At 54.8% G+C, this 6,903-nt stretch overlaps 1 long non-coding RNA gene across 2 annotated transcripts; it reads right to left on the reverse strand.

Annotated features, from left to right (window-relative positions):
• Positions 1–677: 677 nt before the first annotated feature.
• LOC140694003 (uncharacterized) lies at positions 678–5,781 on the reverse strand. 2 transcript variants are annotated; one of them, XR_012069727.1, is made up of 4 exons: positions 3,920–4,173; positions 3,495–3,615; positions 3,031–3,229; positions 678–902 (listed from the first exon to the last, which is right to left on the reverse strand). It is a non-coding gene; the product is annotated as an uncharacterized lncRNA (long non-coding RNA). The 2 variants fall into 2 exon arrangements; XR_012069728.1 differs by lacking the exons at positions 678–902; positions 3,920–4,173 and adding exons at positions 1,312–1,438; positions 5,574–5,781.
• Positions 5,782–6,903: the final 1,122 nt, after the last annotated feature.

Consider the following 6,903-nt stretch of genomic DNA (forward strand, 5'->3'; position numbering starts at 1 on the left):
TAAAAAGGGCAGGGGGAGGCGGGGGAGTGCGCTCCCAGAAAGTTACATTTTCTCTTTGACGTCCCCAAATGTGTGACGTGTTATTACCCTTCCTGCTGTCTACAAAATAAAAATTAATTATGGTTCAGAGGAAATGCTATTTCATTCTAAGAGGCTGCCTGTTTCTCAGGAATGGTCATCTTAAACTGCAAATATTACAAACAATGTTGAAAAGATGAACCTGTGTACCTAAAATCCCCTATTTTCTATTAATCTGTTTACTACTTAGTTCCCCTATCAATAACACATAACAAATACTGCCATGATGGAGGTACATCGATGCTTAAAAGGAAATGAGATCTGTATCCTTTTGCTAAATTCCATGGCTTCCTTAATATGCAGTTCCACTTGGAATTTAGGAATGTCTGGTATAAGAAGTGAGAAACAGTTTGAGAAAATCCCGACTCAGAATTATACATCACAACCACATCTCACAAGTATATAGAGCCGTAAAAAAGTTTAAAAGCAAAACTCCGTAACTACTCTTAAAGACCTTTGCAAACCTGGGCCTGCCAAGATGTTTCCAAACTGGAAAGGAACTCCAATCTCTTGCCTGGTACCGGACCAGAGGCTGGCCAGCGAGAGAGTAAATATTTTCAGTTTTGCAGATCATTTTGTTGTAACCATGCAGGTAGGCAATAAGAAAGCTAAGAGCACTGGGAGATAGGAAACAAACGGGCATGCCCACACTCTCCCTTCCACTCAGGGCAGCTTCTCTGTGGTGGGGAGCTTTGCCACAATCACTTGCTTCTTTTTTCCATTGGTTTCTTTGTTTCCACCTTACTGCTCGAGCTCAGAACTTCAGGTGGGCCTGGTCCTTCAGCATCCATGCAGAGAAGGCTGAGCGGGGTTGGGAACCCCACCTGATGGAGAAGAGAGATTACTGGGAGGGACATTGTGGAGGCCACCATGACACGAGACAATCACACCTTCCGGGGTGAAAGGGAACGAAGACAAGGGAAGGACACAGTAGTGGGACCCCTAGGTCGCCTGCCAGGCTTGTTCTCCCTCCACGGCAACCATGGGGGCCTGGGGGGTGTTGGGCTTCAGCTACGGTGATTAGGATGAAGGGACTCAATATAAAGGACCCTCCAACTCCTCACTAGGTTCCAAACGCAGCCCCTCTAAGTCCACCCTCTGAGTTTCTGGAACTCTGCTGGAAGAATACATGAGCAGGCCAGAACCAGAGCCCAAGCCAAACATGACAGGGGTCTCGTGGGGCTGTAACCCCATGCTCAGTGGTCGGGGACTCCTTGCAAATCTGCAGAAATCCCTGTTCCACTTCATTCCTGGGAGAAACCCCAGATCTCCTCCTGCTCTGTCTGTTCTTCTCTTGAGGCTATTGTCCTGGAGGGATGCTGAGTCCTTGAACCTGGTCCTCCAAACGTACATAAGCAGCCTGTTCAATAAAACAAATTATGCACTTTTTCACATTTGCCAGTTTTTTGATTCCAGAAAGGCTGTGGGACTCATTCTCACAGTCTCCTGTGCCCCCACCACATGGTGGCCCTCTGCTCATGTAAACACGATTTCCCACAACTGCACCCTGCCTCCCAGCTTGTCAGAGGGGAGTGTCCCACAAAGACACAGGTGTTTGTGAGGATCCTGTCCCCCAGCAGAAAACCTGCTCCTGGAGCCACGGTCAGGGATCTGGCCTCCTAAGCCGCTCAGCTCTAATTCAAAGCCTAAAGTGGGGGCCCCGAACATTGCTGAATGACTTTCTGAATCACCTGGACTGGAGGGGACTGATTTTCTTTCCAGGAATGGAGGTAGCGCAGCCTCCATTTTCAGGGCTGACCTTGACGATGGATCTAGTTCCCCCGACTGCACCGCAGGAAGGAGTGGTCCTTCCATCACACAGGTTGGAGACCCAACCCAAGGGAGTACTGAAGCAGTGCATTGCTGCCAGGTCCAGCATCCCTGCAGAGTGGCCTCTGCCCTTGAATGACCCCCTTCCCAGGGCCTTTCTTGCCCGGACACCACCACACCCCAGGCTGTGCCAGAGCTCTGGGGCTCTGCGTGTCCAGGGCACACAGGTGGCACCTGAGCCAGGTGTCCCCTGGGCCTCAAGGGAGAGAGGTCTGCTTCTGCATCAGGGGAAGGTGACCCCACAAGGCTGGCAGGACACTCTCAATATGGACCTCCAGGAGCCCTGGGAGCAGTTTCCCTGCAGGTGTTAAGAGCCATCATCAGGAGGGCAGGCCCCTCTTTGTGCAGACCATCCAGCAGTGCTGGGCCCACGTGCTGACCTCAGAAATCTACATGCCCCCAGGATACCCCAGGCAACCTCACAACTTCGTCACTTGGTGACCTGGGTACCACGAGCTCCTTGGCCATCCCATGAGGGTGGTCCTTGCAGGCATGGTCTCCAGGTTCTCCCGTTGAGAAATCCCCCTGGGTTTCTGTGGTCACAGAGCAGACACCAGAAGATTCTAGTCCTGCAGTGACCCCCACAGCAGTCAGCTCCCCTGTGCATGTCCAGGGACAAATGACAGCAATTTATTGCCAGGTACCGTGATGAACAAGGGGGTGGGATTCCATACTAAGTTCAGGATCCTGGTAACTCACTCTGCACCCCAAAAAGCTTCCATGAGAAATGTGTGTATTGGGATGTCTGTGCCCCTAGAAGAGCTGTTCCTGAGGGTTCCTGGGACCCTCCAGCCCCTCTCAAGGTTCTCAGATCCTGGGTCTAAATTTCTATCTGCCTCTTTTGGTGTACGGCCACCTGTGTCTCGTGGTCACGGGTCACTTTATTGCATGACTTGGCATGTTCTTAGTGCTCGTCCTCCACCCCTGCACTAGACTCCCAAGATGTTCCCACTGACCCTTGGCTCCCTGGGTGGCTCAGGGGGCCCTAAGTCTGCACCCTTCACTCTCCTCCTCTACCCCCACCTCTGGGGCCACCCCTAGGTGGACTTGGAGGTGTTTGTAAATGAGTCTTACACAAGGACATGTCTGGACAAAGCAGGACCCCACCCCCGGAAAACTCACCTGCTCCCTTCTCAGAAGAGGACCCCACAGCCCCACATTGCCTCCCAGGGGTCTGCTCAGGACACAGTCCCCCAGTTCTGGGCAAGGTGTCTCCCTGGAATCCTTGCTTCCAGGAAGAGTCTCTCTGTCCTTCTTCAGAGTTTAGAGGTGTTCCCATGTCCCTGACCACCAAGATGCCCAGCACAGTCCCTTCAGTGACCTGGAGAGACAAGTAACTTATGTGGCCACAGGTCTCACAGGACACACCTGCTGGGACCCCAGGCTAAAGGGCTGTCCTTCTGCCTTCTCAGGTGTGGCTCCCGTGGTAACTTTTTGCAGGGGGCCCAAACGGGGAGTGTGGCCCAAAGCAGTTCATGGGGCTCTCTGGGCAGGGAAGACTTGGGCCAGGTGGCCTTGCCTGGTTTCCCTGCTGGGCCACTCTGAAAACCCCCGCTCCTCTGGCTGTGGCTGGAGGCCCCTCAAACCTCAGGGCGGGGCTCTTTCTCTCAGCCTCCACTGACTCCAAAGCCACGCTGGTGCTGGCGAGGGGAAAGAGCTTTCTTGCCTTCTTTTGGCCAAGTTGCCACAGGTGGATGCTGCGGGGAGCTGGAGAGAGAGGTAGCACTTGCTCAGATGTGAGTGGTTAAGCAATTTGACACCCTGTCAACTAGCCTTAAACATTGGAATGAGGTCTTTCCCTGTAAAGCTGGAAGTTACTTTCAGTAACTTGTCTAAAGATTTCTTTTTTTTTTCCACTTAAAGACTCATAAAACCTCTCCCAGGTCATTCCTGGTATGGACCATTATCCAGGGATCAATCAGGAAATGCAGGAGGAGAGGGGTGGGGGTGGGGGAGAGGGGAGGTTAGATCAGAGCCCACGGAGAGGAGATGCCCCTCCCAGGAGCCTCACACTGGGCAGTGGCTTCTGGCATCCAGCTCTCCTGTTCTCAGGCCCATTCCATCTGCGGGGTTTTCCAAAAACATAATGGTGGAAGGGCCATGGAGGACACCTAGAACTTCCAGAATAGACAGGGGGAGCAGAGTTACCATGCTGGCCCTGGGTTTGGAGACAGACCTGCAGTGGAGACCACAGGCTTCTGAGAAGCCAGTTTCGAAATAAAGGCAGTATGCACTGGAATACCCGGCTCGAGAGAGTGCTTCATCATAGACATGTAATTTACATAGTTCTCACCACTAAATTCTGTGTTCCCAACACGCTACATGAATGACGGCTTCAACACACATTCATTTCTGAGATGTGAAAAAGTGTAGAGCCGCTCTTTCATCCTGCATAATGGGCATGGCTACACTTAAGAACACTTACCAAGATTTCTCAGCAAGAGCCAATTTCGAAATAAAGGCAGTTTGTGCAGGAAAACCCTGTTGGAGTGAGGGCTTCCCCATACACATGTAAGTTATAGAGTTCCCCTCACCATGAAACGCTGTTCCCAACATGATACATGCATGAAGGCTTCGACACACATTCACTTCTAAGCTGTTAGCATGTGGAGAGCCGCTCTTTCATTCAGCACAAAAGGCATGGTTACACCCAGGAAGATTTACCCAGATTTCTCAGCTGCTTCCTTCAGCCAGATTCAAAATAAAGGCAGTTTGTGCTGGGAAAGCCTGTTGGAGCGTGTTCAGAGCTGTTTCGGGCTCTGTCCCAGCTGGAGGGTGCAAAGCCCAACCTCCAGAAAGAGGGACCAGGACCCCACCCGCCAGGTGGTGTTGCCTTTGTAGGGGAACAGTGATCTTTGGGTAAGATATATTGCGGCTCTCTCTAAAAACTGCTTTGACTTAAGTTTGCATCCTAGTCACCAGTTCCAGGACAACAGAAAAGGCATACCCTACATCCCTTTGCACTCAACTCTTCCCAAAAGAGCAAATATTTGTCCATGAAAATACCAGCTGCTCTTCTAAGGCCCACTAAATACCCAGCAGTGTGGGCGGTGCACTCTTGATCAGGGACAGGTGGAGAGGGAACAGCGGTCCTCCAGCAGGCTTGGCCTGGTGTGGCAGCTGCGCTGTGGGTGCGTGGTGGGGAGGGAATGCAGGGAATCCTGTTTGAGGGGCCTCTGTGCACGCCTGCATTATAGTCTGAGGCTTCATACAAAGGCTCCAGGCATCCTAACTGGTCAGATACAGCCCCCACCCTTGGGCTGGAACCACCAGGAGATAAGTACCTGTAACAGGGACGGTGCCTGGTGTGGGGAGAGGTCATGGGACACTCCGGGGGCAGGGGCGGTGGTGCTGGGGAAGGCAGGGGATGCAGTGAAGGGTGGAGGGAGCAGGGTCCTTTGCTTGGGGGTGCGAGTTCTTTGGGAGACCACAGGGAATGGCACACATCATCCCCACCCTATACCCCAAATTCCTAGCCCCGCCAACACAGGGGCTGCTCTGCACCCTCTCAACGTGGCTCTCCTGTAAGACCGCACCCAACCAGGCATCTGGCACCCTGCCCTACCTCCCCTCTTGGGACAGATCCCGTCTTCTTGGAAACTGCCTAGCAGCGCGTATTCAAGGCCGGCAGCCGGCCTGGCGGATCTGCACTTCAGGTGCCCTACCTGGCCAGCCGTGCCTGCCTGGGCTCAGTCCTCTATCTTGCCCACCGGTAGCCTGGGTCCACTTCCGGTGCAAGCGGAGGCCGCGGAGCCCAGGCTGAGCCCCGCACACAGACAGGTGAGGGTGCCCCCGCCCCGCTGCCCCGCCGCCGCGCCCACTGTTGGCAGCATTGCCCCAGCCTCCGGCCGGTGCCACCTGCAGCTGAGGACCTCCGCGCAGCCCCGCCCGCCCCGGCCCCGCCCAGCTGCCCCATAAGCCTCCCCCCACCCCCGTCCTGGCCGCGCCCTTGCTCCCATTGGCTCCGACAGTTCTGCCCTTGCACGTCTAGCGTCGGGAGGACGCAGACGCAAGCGCTAGGGGAGGGCCCCGCGGCGTTGCCATGGATAAAGACGCCGCGCTCCTCGCGGGCTGGCGTGCGCTTCTGGGGCAGGCAGCGGGCTCCGGAAGTGTGCAGCTGCCCGGGGCCATGGCGGTGTTTGCTGCTGGGGATGGCGGCTTGCTTGGCCGGGCCACTAGTTCTGGCCGCGTCAGTCGGCGGCCGACATCCTTTCTGGGGCGGCGTCTCACAGACGGTAAACGTACGGCAGCGCCGTTGGCGGGGCCAGTGGACATGGACCGGGGTGGGATCCGGGTTGGTGTGGCGGCCGGGGAGGGCTGTGGTGCCGGGGAGCGGGTTGGGGCGGGGGGGACAGGGCTGGGGCACAGCCTCCGGCTTTCCTCCCCCTCGGGCTCTGGGGCTTGGACCGCGACTCCGGGTAGCCCTGCGTGGCCGCGGCCTCCCAGAACCCCTGGGAAGGGCAGGTGGAGGACCCGTCTTTTATGAAGCGGGGCCTTACCCGCGTTTTGAAGAGCCCCAGAATCAGATGTTGGAATAGGGTGGTTTATCAGCCTTGTATATCAGCAGGGAAATTTCAGTTCCATCCAGATGTTGGCTCCTTCGCTAAAACTCAGGAATAAGACAAGGGTCAGTGTCAATTAGCAGTTATCTAGGGCTTGACTCAAAATAGACTGTGCGGGGTGTAGAGATGGTAGATGGGCCCTCCCTTTCAAGGTTGGTAGTCTTCTGGGATTAGAGGCCTCAGTTGAGGATTACATCCTCATCTGCAGTAATGGAGGTTGTGGGAAACATTAACACAGAGAAGGGAGGGGTGTTGCTGCGGTAACTCATTAAAGAAGCCAGGACACTTGCCTGGCTCTTGTGTAGGAGAGTCTCGCCTAGGGTAGGGCAGCAGTTATCAAAGTGAGTCCGAGGCCCCTGAGATGCAAGACTATTTTCGTAGGAACGCCGGGAAGTCACCTGCCTTTTGCACACTCTTGCACTCCCGAGTTTCC

This window comes from Vicugna pacos, unplaced genomic scaffold, assembly GCF_048564905.1.
Source record: "Vicugna pacos unplaced genomic scaffold, VicPac4 scaffold_20, whole genome shotgun sequence".
Lineage (NCBI taxonomy): Eukaryota > Metazoa > Chordata > Mammalia > Artiodactyla > Camelidae > Vicugna > Vicugna pacos.